Source organism: Aotus nancymaae, unplaced genomic scaffold, assembly GCF_030222135.1.
Source record: "Aotus nancymaae isolate 86718 unplaced genomic scaffold, 86718_ANA_hifiasm-v0.15.2.pri h1tg000041l, whole genome shotgun sequence".
NCBI lineage: Eukaryota > Metazoa > Chordata > Mammalia > Primates > Aotidae > Aotus > Aotus nancymaae.
Genome location: NW_026988455.1, coordinates 41,570,537 through 41,590,145, shown reverse-complemented (window position 1 = coordinate 41,590,145; position 19,609 = coordinate 41,570,537). Strand labels below are relative to the sequence as shown.

At 38.2% G+C, this 19,609-nt stretch overlaps 1 pseudogene; it reads right to left on the bottom strand.

Annotated features, from left to right (window-relative positions):
- Positions 1-13,883: 13,883 nt before the first annotated feature.
- LOC105718248 (seipin-like) lies at positions 13,884-15,380 on the bottom strand (annotated as a pseudogene).
- Positions 15,381-19,609: the final 4,229 nt, after the last annotated feature.

Here is a 19,609-nt window from a genome sequence, read left to right as displayed (position 1 = left end):
TACTATGTTTTTATACACATAAACAAAGGAAACTTTATAGTAAATTCACTATATCAACTAAAACTTTGACTTTCTCATCTGAGTCAGCAATCACAACTCATATAATCTGAAAAATACTTGCATTTCTAGTTATCCAAATTTCTGCATTAGTTACTTGTAAATCTTTATATTCTGCTCATTTTGAATACAGAGCTCACATCGCTGGTTTCACTAAAGGCAAGATTCTCCTTTCTACCAGCTTCATAAATAAGAATCTGTAGTTCCCCTTTTAGATAGTTTACAGCTGAAAAATTAGTTTGAGACCAACTAACAGGCTCTTATTCCATCTTGACTGTGCATGGGCCACTCTTACATCTTTGTCTATAAATGTATAAATTAAATTTGTCAGTCAGTCATTGATTCTCAAGTACTCATTAAACACTACAGTACTATAGGCCAGGTACTATGCTTGGTTCTGTAGTAACAACAACAAATGAAATCAGCATGGTCACTGTACTAGCAAAGATGTACTAGCGAAGGTAAAGATATTAAACACTGAGCTCCATGATTACTTTTCCATTGCATTTGTGATGAGTCCTGCAAAGAAGAAAGAAGTACATGGCCGGGCACAGTGGCTCACTCCTGTAATCCCAGCACTTTGGGAGGCCGAGGCGGGTGGATCACGAGGTCAAGAGATCGAGACCATCCTGGTCAACATGGTGAAACCCCGTCTCTACTAAAAATACAAAAAAATTAGCTGGGCACGGTGGCGCGTGCCTGTAGTCCCAGCTACTCAGGAGGCTGAGGCAGGAGAATTGCCTGAACCCAGGAGGCGGAGGTTGTGGTGAGCCGAGATCGCGCCATTGACTCCAGCCGGGGTAACAAGAGCGAAACTCCGTCTCAAAAAATAAAAAAAGTACAGGGTATGGAGAAATGGACCCAAGAGAGTGTGGAGAAAACTATAGTTCAAGCAAAGATTAAAAGACTTGAAATTGGCTGGGACAAAGAAAGCAACAATAGATGAACAGGTAAAGGTACTGAGAAACAAAGTCAGAGATACTTATTACATAGATCCAAATGAATAAAACGTGGGTGAATAAGAAAGCAAACATTTTCCCCAGTCTTGATGATTACAAATTACTGTCATTTGTAACTAACATTCTCCCTAAGACTACGCTTGCCTGAACAAAAAAAAAAAAAAGGAAAGGAAACTGACTGTCTACTATGTAGTAGGCACATTCTTGACATTTTTTGTGCTATCTAATTGGATTCTTTTAACAAACTTGTGAGAAAGGTATTATTTCTGTTTTACATAACAGGAAACAGAAGGTAAGAAGATGAAGTTACTTGTTTCAGACCAGAATTAAAGTTCAAGTAGCTGAGTCCATGATAATATTCAAGCAACTACAACTGTCTACTTCTCTTTCTTTGTGTGAAAAAAAATACTGATAACATATATGATGTCATCTTACCTAAGATATTACCTTTCCTCAAAACATAGTTATTTTTCTATTTTAAATATAGGTTAATAACATTTGTTGTTCATACACCCAGATTAAAATGACTTTTTAAAACTGTAATTTATAAATACAGTGGTCAAGCTCTATCAAATGCTAATGAAATTTTTCTACATGAAAGATGCTAAATAAGCAAACATTTAACCATAAAATTTTAAAAATCGATTTCATGGAGTTTTATCAGTTTACAAGTTAAAAAATCAAATTTGACTATTACATCAAACAATTTCAAATTGCTGATATTCAATCATTTGGACCAACAAAAGTAGTAATTCCTTATGATTCAACCTAATACTTTTTGCACTCATGCTGAATGTAAGTCATTCTTGTGGGTATGAAATACTTCTAGTTCTTTAGTTCTTTCAGCTGGCTGAAGAGACAAGGTGTAACAGTTAAACATTTAAGTAGCTATTAAATCACTCAATTTAGCGGTATTTTAAAGCAATACATAATTTATAACTGAAAGGCATAAAACAATATGCTCAGAAGATAAAGAAAATTTAAAGATAGAAGTTATTTCTATGGGCTAAAATGTCTTGGATAGTCTTTATTAAAAGAAAAATTCAGTAGAATTTGAGTGAGCTCAAGGGATTTTAAATCCCTATGACAAGGGCCTGAGCAGGAAGTAAAAAGAGAAAAGCAAATTTAGAAAATATGACCATGAAAATCAAGCAGACTGTGGTGAAATGGAATGTGTATGTCCCACATTTAGGCATTCACATTTAATTTAAAAACAAACACTGTGCCTACAAAGAAAACACATTTTCAGATGTGAATTGGGACATCAGACTGTCAGTTTGAACTTTGGTTACAGAGAAAATTAAGAGAGCCCACTAGCAGAAAAGTGAAAGGAAAGGAGAAAATGAAGTCAAAGCATCATAGACAAGAAAGTCTAGGACAATGTGGGTGGGAAATGGAGAGAGACATATCTGGAAAGACGGTTGTCCATTATCTGGAAAGCCCTGAAGTCCAGAGTAACAACTTTGAATTGGACAACTTAAAGTCCCCCATATTTGGTTGGAGTATTTTTTGCCTTGGCTTGGTATTGATCTTTTTTTCAGATTATCCTATCCATTTTCAAATCTGCTGCCCCATTTATCCCTGTGTCTATATCCTACTCATTCTTTCGGATATGGCTTTAAAGTAGTATCTTCTCCTATGCCTCTCTATCAGAAGGAATTATTATCACTCTCTTCTCTCAAATTTAATAGAACTTTCTCTGCCAAGACTTACAGCACCTTCTAGATAGCACTATAGTTAACTATGTGTACCTCGGTTTTCCTACTATCTTGTGAGTTTCTCGGGAAGCTACATCTAAACCGCATTTGTACCCTATACAGCATGGAGAAGGCATTTAAGATATTCTGATTGAATACTCATTTGATTGAAAGTACTTTCCCTTTTAGGAAATGGAGAAGCCATTAAATGTTTTAGAGTACACATGTAATGTAATCAAAGTTTTGGAAAGTTATCTGGTAGGAATATAGAAAAATGTAGAAAGTAAACAGGAAATCTAAGTCATACATTGTGTGCCTGGAGCAATAGGAATTAAAAGGAAGGAATGCAAGAAACATTTTTTTTCTAGGAAAAACTGAATATCGTGTTTCTAATTGGACAGTGAGACAAAGATGCCAAGAAAGATGACTGGGTAGATTTGAGTCTGGGGAGATTAAAATAATGTCGAAGTAAGAAAAGAGCCTGATTCAGGCCAAGGAAGTGAGAGAAGTGAATTGACTTTTAGGCCTATTGAGGTTTCTATAGGAATAAAACAGCCAAGGAAATGCATAGAATGAAGTTTGAGAACAATCACCTCTTTCAAAGAATTTCTACAGATTTTGAATAGCACAGTATGGAGTGAAACATACTACATATTGAAAAGTATCTTTTTAATTTTACGTCCCAGAACAATACCTAGTCTAGATTGAAAAGAATAAAATAGACAAGATAGTGATGGGGCAAGAAATGAAAAGGAAAATGCTGTAAGTGCTAATTAAGCGTGCTTGAAAGGGAGAATTTGGTAGAGCTTGAGGATGGAATACCCAACAGAAAGATAAAAACACCTGAAGGAAAAGTGAGAAATCACCAAGGCAAATCTTTGGATACTTTCCCATTGTGCACCAAGCCAGCTGTGTCTGCAAAGAGACTTGTCTCTAGATTCTGAAAATGTGGACTTCACAGTTCTGCCCAAGTTAATAACCTAGAGACTCTTCATAGCCCTTCCAACCACACACAGCCAATTTCATCAATAAAGACGTTCTGGTACAATGGTCTGGAATAAACAAACTCTAAAGATGGCCTCAGGGTACTGAACAGTTGGCAATAAGTATACCACACAGCACATTCAGATCATTAAATTCCACTGAGGCAAGCAAGTGACAGACATCTCAACATCACAGTTAATTCTTCTCCTGATTTTTCACGTATTTGAAAGAAAGTTTGTGCTGAAAAATAGGAATTCATAATCCAGGATTTATATTCCTTTAATGAATCCATAGTCTTCAGAAGGTCTGGAAACTGCTTTATCATACAGAAAAAATGTGTATTGTGCATGTACACATGTCCTTTTCTGAGAAGAGAGCCAATGATTTCATTAGACCCTCAAAGAGATAAGAGAAAGCAAGAGATTAGGAAACTGCTGAAACATGAGAAAAATCAATGATATTTCCTCGTCTGGGTTTATTTAACACGAGAAGTTTTATAGAACAGATAAATGAAGAACGTAGTACAATTATTTCACCATTTCTAGTAAATATTCTATTATTGATGCATCATAAATATGATTATAAAGAGTTTAATGTATATGTAAAATACTTTCATAATTTTAAATTTAAAAAGCAGGAAACTAAATTGTGTATACTGTATGATTTCAACCATAGAAAACATATTTTGAAAAAAAAATTGGTGAGGTAATTTTTAGTTTCTTTTTCCAGAACGTTTAGTATTCTTCACATTTTTAAAGATAAAGCATACATTTGTTTAGTATTATGATTACATATAATTTCTCAAGATACATGGTGACTACGAGCTTCCAAAACTGGTCCCAAGCTTGCTTCATTAAATATGAAGATCTTTTCCCTGCACAGGTGTATCAGACAGCCAAAAATGGCCCATTCCCAGCTTTTTCTTGAGTTCGCCAATCTCAGCAAGTTGTATTTTATTGGTTCCTACGTTGCCCTCACACATCCCAGCCTTTCTGATGATGCATGATTTGCCTATGTCACAAATTTTTTTTCTCTGATCCACAATAAAGTTTTCTCTGATTGATTAAAAAATGCAGATTTAGAAACATTTTCAGGAGAAAAATTCAACTCGTTCCTCAACAACATGCAAGTCTACATTTTCTTCTAAAATATATTAGACTGTCAATATATAAACCTTCACGTCCTGTTACTTGTCATCATAAACTCTGCCTGGAAAGGCCAAAATTCAAACTGTCCACAGGAGGTTGAAAGGAAGTACGTCGGAGTGAGTGCCTTGGACCCGTGCGGGGTGTTTTGATTGCCCCTGCAACTGGGAAGTACCACTGTCATTTAGTACTCAAAAGCCAAGGACGCTAAACTTCCTGCAATGACCAGGCAATACCTCATAATGAGATATTGTGTTACCAGAATGCCAATAGCATCTCTGATGATCATCACGGAGCCTCACCAATACTCCTCCCATCCTCCCCTTTATTCCTGCACAGCTTAAGCCCACATCTGTCTTCTCAACTAAATTTCCCGTAGAATACTTCAGCATATCCTTCATCTGTATTTCCATCTCTTGTACTCAATTTGGCACTTAATTATGTGATTTCTAACATAAGCATTTAACAGCTTCAAATATAAATGCTTTGCCTTCCTGAACAGAACTGTGGACTCCTGTATCACCCAGGAAAATGATAAATACTGTCATGTAGGAAATTCTAAGTACTATCTTAATGAACCATAGTAGACTACATAGGAAAAGGTCTGATAGTACAAGAACTTTAGGCATTCTAGGGAGAGTGCTTTGTCTGAGAAACAATCACATGTGGAGCTGCCCTGTGGAAGAGTTAACTTTAACTTGTAATTGACAGCAGCAGTATTGTACTCAGGTAATATTGGTACCAAAATAAAAGATCAAATATTGTCAACTATTTTCCTTTCTGATTTTTCTAGCTGTTAGCACATTAATAAGGATTGTATCAATCTTTTGAAACATCAAAATGTTGACAAAGGTCTTAAAACTCTAGTTAATTATTGATCACCATGACCAAAAGCACTTACCAGGTTCATGATATGTGCTCTCCTGGGCAAGCTTCATACCAAAGAAAATGCCTTTTAATGCCCTTTTATTGGTGATGTGAGAAAGGTTCAGTGAAAGATGAATTACAGAATTAATGTAAAATTTTAAAACTGGACAATCTGAAAGCAGGACAATTGCCATTGCATATGAATTTGGGGAATGTACAAAGGTGGGAGTGGGACAAAAATCCAGTGAAGTAAATATTCAGGAAAACCATCTAGAAAAGCCAAAAAAAGCAAAAATGAGAATAAGAAAACTTAATAAAAATGAGAGAACTGCTTTGAAGAACTTGTGAAATGTGGTTTTAGTTCTATGATCAATGGGAAAAAACTATTAGGATTAAAAAAACAGATTCCAGCAGGCAGGTGACAAACACTTTTGTAAATGGTTTTCTGCTCTGCCTCATGCTATTTAGAGGTTATCACTGGTAATTTAGCAGATAGGTATTTTTCATCTTCAGGTTGGTAAACTGCTTTTAGAACTACTTTTCTTCAGTTAATGACCTGAGACCAAAAAAAAAAGTACTATTGTTCAAAAAACTTCTTAATGTGCAAAGTTATGCAGCAGCAATGATTATCAAAGCATAAATTTATTTAACAACTTTTAAGAGTCCAGGGAGTGACAAAATTTGGCCTAAAACAACTATAATGTAAATTACAACTTACAACAACTTCTATTTTAACTTTATTTTAAGCAATGGGTTCATTTTAAAATCAGAAGGCCAGAACTTTAGATGTGAGTCGTCCTATTACACTCTTACACTTGAGAAACCCCAATCATAGGCATTTGCTCAGGAGAAAGATGATTCTCAAAACTAAATCTAGAAAGTTAAAGTCGGTCTTTGGAATAAAATTCCCTTTTAAGAAAAAAAAAATTAAATACAGTGAAAGGAAAACATGCACCAGCTTTTCCCCTTGAATGTTCATATATATACATTTCCAGTTCTCCCACATAGAGAACTAATTCAGCAACATTAATGTAGTACAATATTTTTAAATAAAAATAGCACAGTTGGTAATCAGAATAAAACCACAGTCTTCCAATAATGAAACATATCTCCATTTAGATAAAGATCATTTTGTAGCTACTTTTATACTCCTTTACAGCCAGAACAGTATGGTTTTATCTGGAGGGTATTAGCCAGGGAAAATACATTTTGTTTATGAGGCATATATTTTCCAACACTATTGTAATATCTATTTTTTAAGTATAATCTCACTTCTCTATCTTTGCTTTTTGTATTTATCCTAAAGAATAGAAACCATTCTTGAAATCAGATAATCTTATAAACCATATCTTAGTAACTGTGATTCTTGACACCCTAAGGTACATTTAATGCTGTGTACAACATCACAGTGACATAGAGTGTTTGTTGGATTAAACCTAAAAAAATGCAAAGTTCACCAAGGAAGAGTTGGAGCTTTTTCTCCCCCATAAGCCTCTCTTTGGATACATTCTTTCCAAAGCAGAAGGAACGACAACAAATTTAAATTCTGGCATTAAACCTCTGACCACCTGTATCAGAGAAGCTTGAAATAAAATTTTGGATGAGATTATGCAATTTGAAATTCCCATAAGTCTAATATTACATTTATGCAGAACTCTCATGCTTACATCAGAAAGAGAAAGACAGAGAAAAAGATGGAGCGTCTACATTATATATTCCAGAATATTGAGTATATGCAAACCTCGTTGAATACACATTAGAGATTCTTTAAGTTGGCAGAAACTGCTTTCAAATGTAGATCTGAACCTTGACTGACAAATAGAATGGACTTTATTCCAAGCCAAATTCTTACCCAAATATTTTGCATTTTCATCCATAACAACCATGTACCCTACCAGTTTTATCCAGTTTATCCAGTTTAGATTGTACCATTTACTCAGCAACAAAGAACTGAGTCCCTAGCCTGTATCAGATGTTCACATTAGTGCTAGTAAGCTAATCAGAACTGGTCTGCCCCATCATAAGCTCCACATTACATCAATTTAATTATACAGTACTTGATATTCTCATGTAGTGTTAGTTTCTCCTTTATCTTACATATTCAAGGATCTCTCCTTTGAAAAGATATTTTTTAGACCAGGGCAGTGTTAATAGAAAAAAAAAGCTCAGTTCTTGTCCCGGGTGAATGTTTGAGGAAGTACCAACTTTTTAAGTTTTTCTTCATCTACAAAATGGGATTCATACACTATTTTCCCACAAGGTTGTTACAATGAATAAAGGAGAAGCTGTGTGTACTTTGAATCTATACATCACTGATATGGTTTGGCTCTTGTCCCCATAGAAATCTCATGTTGAATTGTAATTCCTAATATTGGGGGAGGACATGGTGGGAGGTGATTGGATCACGGGAGCAGATCTTCCCATGCTGTCCTGAGAGTGAATGAATTCTCAGGAGATCTAATGGCTTAAAAATGTGTGTCACTTCCCCCCAGCTCTCTCCCTTGCTCCACCATGGTAAAATGTGCTTATTTCCCCTTTGCCTTCCACCACGATTGTAAGTTTCCTGAGGCTTCCCAGCCATGCTTCCTGTACAGCTTGTGGAACTGTGAGTCGATTAAACCCCTTTTCTTCATGAATTATCCAGGTAGTTCTTTATAGCAATGTAAAAATAAACTCATACAATCCCTATACTAATGCAAAGTGAGAAATGTAAAAAGTCCTCATAAAATATAAGGCATGAGTTATGAGCAGGCAATTGTTAAGTAACAATATAATCCATAAATGTTGAAAAATATTCAATAAATAAGAGTAATGCAAACTTTAAAATTAAAATTTATCTGTTAAAGAAAAAAATCTCAAAATTGGTACTATTTATCAATAGAATAAACAATGCCCATAATTTAGCCTTAAATAAAATAATATTGGCTATACTCTTTGTCCCAATCATGCTAAATCAATAATATTTATCTTTTAAAAAATATCAGTAAAATGAGGGTCAAGCGTGGTGGCTCACGCCTGTAATTCCAACACTTTGGGAGGCCAAGGCAGGCAGATCACAAGGACAAGAGATTGAGACCATCCTGGCCAACATGATGAAAACCCATCTCTACTAAAAATATAAAAATTAGCTGGGTGTGGTGGCATATGCCTGTAGTCTCAGCTACTTGGGAAGCTGTGGCAGGAGAATCACTTGAATCCAGGAGGCGGAGGTTGCAGTGAGCCAAGATCGCGCCACTGCACTCCAGCCTGGTGACAAAGCAAGACTCCATCTCAAAAAAATGAAAAAAAAATCAATAAAATGTATTCAAAAGATTTGTCTTCAAGAATCTTGATAGCAGCATTATTTATATAAAAAATGACATCCTGATGGTACAAAATAGAAGACTAAGATAGTATAATTATATAATGAAATATAACGAAGCCATTAAAAATCATGACTTAGAAAACTACCTAATGGGGATATAAGCACAATTGGTTATTCTTGTTGATGCCCAGCACATGCCAGAGAATGTTCAAAGCACTGAGAACAAAGTGGAAGGTAAACCCACAACCTCCTTGTTTCATGAAGTTCTAAGTGGAAATAACTACATAGAAAATTGTATAGGTTATGTGATCACAGTGATTATAGCTAAGTTACATCATGTATTATATATATATTCAAATAAAGGATGGCAAAGGAATCTATAAAATGATAACAGTTATCTTTGGATAATGTAAAGATAGATGATATTCATTTTATTCCTCATATTTTTAGTTTCCAGAAGTTGACTTTTTTACTAAATAGAGTTTATTCTTCTTCTTGAATATGATGTGAAAAATTTAAAACATACTGGCCTGGAAGTCAAAAGATCAGGTTCTCTGGATCAAAGCTGAGTGAGCTTGACCAAATTACTTAAGCTTTCTGATCCTCAGTTTCTTCAGGTGAAAAATAGGGGAGTTGTTTTGGGTAACCATTAAAGTCCCTTCCAAAATTGATTGGAACACTGTCAGAATCTTGCACAATGCCTCTGGGTTATTATCATTAATATCAACTACATTATAGAATAATGTAAAAATAATTCTGGTTTGGAGGATTTTCATTCATTCATTTTGCCACTCCTGGACTCAAGCAATCCACCCACCTTGGCTTCCTAAAGTACTCAGATTACAGATATGAGCCACCATGCCTGGCCAGTTTGGGAGATTTCCTGATGTTTACATTATGATTGATGAGAGTTTTCTACACTTCCAGCAGCTAATTCTAATTGTTTGGCTCTCTAATTAAAACATAATTGAGAAATTTTTATATAATATATAAAGTTTACTTTGACATTCACCGCGATGATCTAGAGAAGGATTTTTGTTATTTATGTTCTTATTTAATTCTTATTGTTGAAACCTGTTCTCTCCTCAACTGGGTGGTCAAAGAGTTGCATGAGGGTAAAGAGAAATCTTGGTTAATGTACTTCTTATTGAGAAGAAGAATTGAAAGTACTTTATTTTTTTGTATTTATTAATTTTAACCTTTTCAATTTTTAAAACTAAATTTTTTGAAATTTTTTATTGCTAATACTTAAAACCAAGGACCTGCCAAAGTTTATTATTACTGGCAAAGAATTACGATCTACTGCCAAAATATTAATATTGTACCAAAAGCAAACAGTTTGGTTCTATTTTTAAGTATATGGCAATGCATTTTACTAGTTCTTATTTGTTTTCAGAATCTAGAAGTTTTCATGACATGGAAAAAATAACTTTATAAAAATACTAAGAAAGACATTCTAATGCTCATTAGTAAAACCAAACATACATTTATTAAGAATCAATTACTGGGCACAGTGGCTCATGCCTGTAATCCCAGCACTTTGGGAGGCCAAGGTGGGTGGATCATCTGAGGTCAAGAGTTTTGCAACCAGCCTGGCTAACATGGCAAAACTGCATCTCTACTAAAAATACAAAAATTAGCTGGGTGTGGTGGCACATGTCTGTAATCCCAGCTACTCAGGAGGCTGAGGCAGGAAAATCACTTGAACCTGGGAGGTAGAGGTTGCAGTCAGCCAAGATCTTGCCTGGGCGTTAAAGTGAGACACTGTCTCAAAAAAAAAAAAAAAAAATCATTCACATGGCTAGTAACCTCTGCTTTCAGGGAACTCAGAGCTCTTTTAACTGAAACAAAAACACATGGGGTGGAAGAAAGATGACAGAAGGTTAGATTAGGGTAGGCTAAGGTAGTTAGGGAATTCAGCGAACTGAAAAATCTGAGAGGTTGACCAGTGTTCATCTGAGCAGACTATTGGAGGACAGCATGCAGATGGCAGGCCCAGGAGCCAGTAAATAAACTCATCCCTCTGGAATACTGTTTTAAATTAGGTAAAAGAGAAAATCGCAGGTTGAGTACACAGAACGAGATTAGATTTCAGACATCTAAAGCCAAGTTTAAGAGGTTGCTCTTGATGAGGTAGACATCAAGAAGTCATTGCATGTTCTAGAACAAATAATGATATTCTGAAAGTAGTTTGATAATAGTAATGCACAGGATGGTTAGAGAAGAGAGTACCCAGCGAATGGAAGATAACGATAAAGCTGAGTTATTAAAGAATTGAATGTGAATAGCAATAACTAGTATGGATGGGAAGGCAAAGCACTTGCTTGCCATTTCAAAGACCATCAGACAGATTTCTAAGCCTACATCAAAACAAAGTCCATGCTCAAATTTGACCATGAACTACTCAATTTATCCAGCTGAACAGCCTACAGGTAGAAATAAAAATTGAAATTCCAAAAGTTGATATTATCCCCTCAAATAGCTCTCATGAGTTACGGGGGAAAGACAGTTCTAAAAAAGAACACCATATATTATCAATGTGTAACTGGTAAAGCGATGGCTTGTCTACGTATCAGAAGTGTTTCTGCCCCAGCAAGGTTGAAATGGAGAAAGAAATGAACATTCAAATGAATTGTCCTCAATTACTCATCACAAATTAGAAGCAGCATGCAAGTCTACATAGCCTGGCATTTTGATGCTTACTTTTGCCAAAATAAACTGAAATCCAAAGCTATTTAGATATTCAGTTCCCTTGTATGTGTCTAGACAATTTAATGAACAAAAATATGAAAAGGTGTGACAAAATCTTACTTCTTTAGTAGTCTACATTAAGAATTAGGGTATGCGGCCGGGCGCGGTGGCTCACTCCTGTAATCCCAGCACTTTGGGAGGCCGAGGCGGGTGGTTCACGAGGTCAAGAGATCGAGACCATCCTGGTCAACATGGTGAAACCCCGTCTCTACTAAAAAAATACAAAAAATTAGCTGGGCATGGTGGTGCATGCCTGTAATCCCAGCTACTCAGGAGGCTGAGGCAGGAGAATTGCCTGAACCGAAGAGGCGGAAGTTGCGGTGAGCCGAGATCACGCCATTGCACTCCAGCCTGGGTAACAAGAGCGAAACTCCGTCTCAAAAAAAAAAAAAAAAAAAAAAAGAATTAGGGTATGCAAAATAATCAGAAGTCAGAAAAGAGGTGTCTAAATTTAATCATTTTCTATCATGTGGTTTGCCAGATGTCTCCTCCAGATCAATTTTTCTTTGAGTTGTGTTAACCCTTATCTTCAACCTCCTCCCTACTCAGCTATGTTGAAGATGCACAAAGGTCTCGCCATGGATATATCAAAGGTCTGTGGCATTTCTCCCGTGTATTTTAATAATCTGTTGGCAGGCATTTCCAAAGCCTATAACTAATCAACATCCCATTCCCAAACTATTTTTTCCTACATCACTAAATTTAAAATTGTACCTGAGTCATCCTATTTCTAAGAAATAAAAGAACTGTTTATATTGCATCGTTTCATTCCAATAGCCTCCTAGAGTTGTACTCCTATGTTGGGGAAAATAGTTGTTTTAAAGCAAACATAAAGGAGTGGTAAATGCTTATTTTGTGTTATCTGTGAGACAGGGAGGCGATGCCTTTCACAACTATGATCCATGCTGATTTGGCCTCAGTTTGAACCTTACACTGATCTTATCAGTGTAGGTCAGATTTTTTAAGAGCAATTGAATCACAGAGCCAGTGTACAGCATCCTGTTAATGAAATTCATCCATTCACTCAAGAAACATTAATGAACCATTTCTACCTTGTAAAAGTTATAAAGAGATGACCAAGACAAGAAGCAATCCTTGTTTTCAAAGTTCTTCATCTTATGAAAGATATAAACAATTTCCTGCATTTAGAGTGCTCAGTAAGAGGTGGGTAAAGGCTCACATAGAATGGCTCTCAACTCAGACTGGGAGCTTTGAAAGAACTTTCTAGAAAAGAGGATGGCATATTATGCCTGCAGGTAAATTCAGCTGGACATTTGTTTTTATAATTAAAGTTTCATTGGAAAACAGAATAATTAGTCCTTTAAGAACTGTCTGTGGCTGCTTTCATGCTACAATGGCAGCACTGAATAATTGTAACAGATACCATATGGACCTCAAAGCCTAAAATAGTTACCTTCTGGCTCTTTGCAGAAAAACTTTGCAAACTCCTGTTCTAGAGAAAGAAGCAACTGAAGATTTAGAAATAGGGTTTGTCCAGGTAAGAAAGTATGCAAAGTAAGAAAAGCAAAAAGAATATACTTGTTTCTGGAAACTCTGTGTGACTCAAGAGTGCTAGGTCATTTAAAAAAAATTAATAATGATGATCATTTTTTAAATGTTTGCTATATACCAGGTTCTATATTAATATTCTTCATATATGTATTTTTTTCTATTTATCTAGATCTGGTATAAATAATCTAATGAGAACAACTTTTTTTTCATACATCATAAATAAAAGTAGTATACTGAGCGATACTAAGATATGCCTTCTCCCCCACCCCCAGCCTCCCATTTTCAAGCAATTCTCCTGCCTCAGCCTCCCAAGTAGCTGGCAATACAGGCATGTGCCACCACACCCAGCTAATTTTTGTATTTTTAGTAGAGACAGGGTTTCACCATGCTGGTTTAGATGGTCTCGCTCTCTTGACCTCGTGATCCACCTGCCTTGGCCTCCCAAGGTGCTGGGATTACAGGTGTGAGCCACCATGCCCTGCCTAAGATATGCTTTTAAGGAAATAAATCATCCACTAAGTTTCAGAAGTATAAAAAAATTACAAGCAGACTTTGAGAAATTATAAATCTCAGCTACTGTATATGACTTTTTTTTTTTTTTTGACACAAAATAGTTTATTGAAGGAAAAATGAGGGGAGAGGGGTCAGGTGGGAAAGTGCTGGAATGTGAGGAGTCTGTCCTTTTCTTTAGGAACTAGCGCAGGTGGGGCGCTGGCAGAGAGCACCTCCAGAGGATTCAGAGCTGCCCAGTCTCTGGGGCAGGGGCAGGGGCAGGGGCAGGAGCAGGGGCAGGGGCAGGGGCAGGGGCAGGAGCAGGAGCAGGCAGGTTGGCCTCAGTCAGCAGAGCTGCATCTTCCTAGGAGCTTGAATCTGTCCCTGAGGGATCTTCAGGGCTCTCACCATCCTCCGTAACATTTGATTGCGGAGTTGACTCCTCCTGGCCTTCAGGCCCTGGCTGATGAGCAGAGATCGTTTGTTGGACTTCGTTCCGGGAACCATCTCTTCTTTGGATGTGTCGGGGCCAGATGCCCCCCGCCCCCCCCCCCCACACCCACTGCATGTAGCTGAAGAGCACGATGACGCCGAGGAAGGTGAACTTGCTGGCGACACCTGTGAAGGTGCAGGTCACCGGGAAGTTGTACAGCAAGTATCTGAGGTAGGAAGTAGGGACAGGAGGGGAGTTGCAGTTACCAGAGACCAGCCTTCTCATTTCCCAGAAATAATTTCTGAGCCCAGTGAAGTGCGCGAGGATGCGGAGGCAAGCTCCATATAGCTGGATCCGCTTGCCGTGGATCTCAATAATCGCTCCGGTGGCCGGCACATACGAGTTCTCTCTATAGTCTGCATAGAGCTCCACCTCCAGCATCTGCTTCTGCTCTGCAAAGCCAAACAGCAGGAGGCTGGAGAAGACCAGCGTGTGCAGCATCCGGAGCAGGTCTGAGCGGTAACGCAGCATCACCGGACGCGAAGAGGTGGAGATGATTCGGCCACCGCTGGTGTAGCAGGAAATGGTGACCAAGAACATGCCCAAATCTTGATTCACAGGGGACTCTGGCAGCTCAAGCTCTAAGGTAACACGATACGGCTGTCCGTCCACCGGCACCCGATCACGACCACCCTTGATTAGCGAGACATTGGCAACAGGGAAGGAGCAGAGTGAGGTGCTGGAGGAATCACGGTTAGTCCTGTAGTAGAAACGCACCGGGCTGAGGTGGCTGACCGTCGGCATGTAAGAATAGTAGGAGCCGCCACGGAGAAAGACAGACACCCAGAGCAAGAGGAGGACGGTGCAGATCACCCTGAATAGCAGAAGCAGCCTGCGGGCACGGCCTGCCATGACTTCGCCCACCGCCTGGGCCCACAGTAAGGCAGGGTCGCTGTCCATGGCCGGGAGAGCAGGGTGTCTGGCCCCAGGGTCAGGCCTTGCGTTCCTAACTGCTCTGCCACGTGGACGACAACCCTGGCCACGAGATGAGGCAGCTGGCCGTTCAATTCTTACAAAGCGCTTTACACTGCGCCCCAAGCCAGACGGAGCACCCAGCAGCCAACCGCCGCTCCCCCAGGGAGCCACATTACAGGAGCACACGTGTGTTCTGCATAGCATTGTGGGCTGGGGAAGCACTGTGGGACGCTGGGCCCGTGTGGAGGGTACCCCCAGTGACCCCAACCCCAACGATCCTCCAGCCCGAATGGACAGTGAGAGCCTCTTCAAGGATGGGAAGCTGCTCCCTGCCATCACCATCCTGGGTTGCCGAGTCCGGATCCCTGCCGAGGTGCTCATCCTCAACTCAATTGTTCTGCCACACAAGGAGCTGAGCCGAAGCTTCGCCAACCAGATCATCCTCTGAGTAGGGCTGCCAGAAGCCCCCAGCTCCTACCCACTCCCCTGGAGGCTGCTGCCTGCTTGGCCAGCCTCTGTCCAGAAAGGACCAGAGAAAACCAGGCAGGATTGTCACACGCTGGGGAGCAATGTGGGTGGCCTGGGGACTCCTGGGCTCCCTCCCTCCCGACTCCATAATAAACCCCATGAACCTTGGAGCCAAAAAAAAAAAAATTTTTCAGAGGGAGCGAAAAAAAATATTTAAAATATTTATGTATAATATGTATATAAATATTTATGTATAATATAAAAATATTATGTGATACAGTAATATGACTACCAACTTATGAAGAAGGCCTGACTATTCTGACATCATACTGAAAGAAAAATATGAAAAAGGAAATAGTGTCTTACACACTGAAGGAAAATGTGACAGATTATCTATACAGTTATAAATAGATACAGCAAGCAATACCACCTGCATGTGTCGTTGAGGACAATGGTTTTCTCCTATGCCTTGGAGAGAACTTTCCACATTTGAGACCCCTCAATCTTTATGCATTACTGAGTTAGCCCTAGTGGCAAAGAGCAATGCCCTTTTGACCACATGCCTAACTTCCCAAGTAATCCCAAGAGACATTTTACGAAAAACAGAGGTTTTACAAAATATGGCTTGAAAATGTCTACTTCTTTATACTTTATAAGTGAAATAACTTGATGGATCTTTTTAGTAATATATATCCAAAAACTTCCAGATGAAAAAAAACATTTCCAGGCTTGCCGAAATTAAAAATAAAAAAAAACTCTAAAGGAAACAGTTGACTGAATTCCTGCCATATCATTATGCTTGGTTTCTTACAGTTGCCCTTTGAAAATTAGTCAACTGAGAAAACATACATATTATTTGATATTTTCCAGTATCTCTGGACCTTTAAGACAACTGTATATTATAGCAACTTAGATACCTTTCTGCTCCATGGAGATTTAAGAATTATTTCTAAACCTTTGACCTTATCGGCTCCCCTACACAGACTCAGCAAGAGGTGGCCTTTACAAGCCCCACACAGGCACATCACCCCATCAAGATGCAATATGGACAAAGCAAAACTTGCTGTAAGTCTCGGCCCAGTAAACTGACAAATATATTCTATGACAATCCCCCAAACAGCTGATTATTAAGAGCTTTGCTTGGTTTCCAGCACTTCCATTTCAGTCTATCACTGGTTGCTCATCAAAGAAAAATTCTGATGTAAACCTGCATTTCCTGCTGTGAGCGAGTTCCTTTCATTAACATTAAATGCACTTTTTATGTTTGCAGGAGATTTTCACTTTTTGACAGATAACTTTAGACTGAAAACGTTACAAGAAATAAACAGGAAAGATCCACTGAAAGCTAGAAATTCATTAAATAGAAATTGTTTTTTAAAGAACTACCCTCTAAAAACCAATCAAAATTTGCAATTTTTATTTTCAAGGTTCATCTTCTTTGAAACTATTTTGTAATGTGATCTGCATGCAGGAGAAGCAAACGTCTCATCTAAGCAATGAAGACACCTGACATTTTCTGAGTAACCATTCCTTTGTTTACTGAGAGTAATTTGCTGTCACCACTCTCTACAAAACACTTTTCCCAAACCGAAGCCTGGCACCATAAAAGCAGTTTGTTTTCTCTCAATATTTTATGCTCATTACTAAAACTTGTGGATGGAAAACAATATCTATATTCTTCTAGAAATAAAACAAAGTGCATTATGCCTTTTTGGACCTATTAAATTTAAGAGGGAAATATATATATATATATATACACACACACATATACACACACACAAAGCTTTCTGCCCTCCTATTTTCCTGAAAGCAGAACATAAATTTACAAATGTGTCCCTTCTCCCTTCTGTACCAGGAAAGACAGGCAAGTTCCTCCCTGGAGATGACTTTGGACCCTTATCAGCCTGGAGACACCACCAGAGGAATCCACATTTCAAACTGTACCAACTAACCTACTTATCTGCTTTTCTTCCAGATTCAGCAATGTGTATCCACCTCGTTACGGACAAGTTGACAAAAACATCTGAATGATGTCAGCCTGGCTGAGCTTCTAGACTTTGACTGCTCCCAACTGTCACAAGCACTTTTTCAACACTCTAGGGTACCCTGTGGGTTCCACCCAAAGCTCAAATCATTTGGATTCTTAAAGATGCCTTATTTACTACCTTCGACATTACAAAGTCACAAGGTTCTTTCCAGATAAGTCAGTACAGAGTTGGTCTTTCTTTAAGACCATTTCTTCATTTCATTGTATCCAAATTCAGCAATCCTAGGCTTTGGTGTGCATTTGTGTTTATGTATTGGTCAGGAACTGCCATTTATTACCTATGGCAAGCCATTTTGTGGCTTTTTTTTCTACCAACTTTTAAAAACAGATTGGAGTTTGAATTTTCATTTTTTTCCCACTAAAACATTTCAAGAAATTCATACTGACAACACATGTGGCCAAGGCATTGTGCTAGGTTTCAGGAATTCTATGCATATAAAGGAGACATGTTGTTCTTCTCTGGCAAGTCAAGGAGAGAAACAAATACACAAGACAGGTTAAATAATGTAAATATAAGCAATATCATAAGACAGGATGTCGTCAGTCGCAAATATTCCTGACAATGTTAGGTTTACTCTGGTTTTCTCTTATTCTGAGTGAGTCTCTTTGCTTTTGTGTATAATTTTATTTTATAGAGGACCTGTCTTCTCTGGGTGAAGGCCAGAGAAGACAGGTCCTCTATAAAATAAAATTCCACTGTACTAACAGTTGTAAAGTACTTATTAAGACGTTAAGACAAAAAAAATTCCGGGCCTAACCCCAGAGGTAGTTCTCCATTTCGTTTTCTTGAGAAACGTCTTAAGAAACGTCTGCTTATCTCCTTTTTTATGACTGCCATTAAATCTTATTTCATCCTTGAATAAAATATTAATTCCCCACCTTACTCTTTGTAATCCCATGAAACTAGATTTTAGACATTGGTAGTCACCTAAGAAATGGCTTTGTATAGTGGTATTGCCCCTGGCTAGTACATTATTCACAAACTCACTAAAACCACAAACAACCGAATTAATTATGACTTAGAGCAATAATGCCGTACTCACAGTAATTTCTTTTTCTTCAGTGGTCAAAGATTCCATCCTGTACCATGGAGTCTGCCGGGTTGTTGTTGGTAGACTCAAAGCGGTGATATTCACCTCTCCTATACCCTCCTCAGTCTTACTCTGAATTTGTAGATGTGAGTGGTTTTCAAACGGTCATGCCCAGATCATCAGAATCAGAAGCAACACCTGGAAACTTGTTAAAAATGCAAATTCTTACCCCACACTTCAGCTGTATTTATTTGGAAAAGCCAAAGCATGAGACCCAGTAAGCTGGGGTTTAACAAGCCCTCCAAGTGATTCCGATATACGCTAATGCCACGAACCATCCTCCAGGTGACTGTGATATATGCTAATGCCATGAACCATCCTCCAGGTGACTGTGATATACGCTAATGCCACGAACCATCCTCCAGGTGACTGTGATATATGCTAATGCATATATGCTAATGCATCCTCTAGGTGATTCTGATATACACTAATGCCATGAACCATCCTCCAGGTGATTCTGATGTATGCTAACACCGAGAACCACCATCACAGATAATGGTCATTGAAATAGTGTTATCCTCACTAGCAAAGACATGGAATCAACCTAGGTACTCATCAACAGTGGACTGGATAAATAAAATGCAGTAAATATATACCATGGAATACTATGTAGGTATAAAAAAGAACAGAATTATATCATTTGCAGCAACGTGGATTCAGTGGAGGCCATTATTTATCTAAACTAACACAAAAAACAGAAAACCAAATACCACATGTTCTCACTAAGTGCGAACTAAACATTGGGTAAGAATGGACATAAAGATGGGGACAGTAGACATTGGGGACTAGTAGAGAGAGGAGAGAGGCAGGGGGCCAGGGTTGGAAAA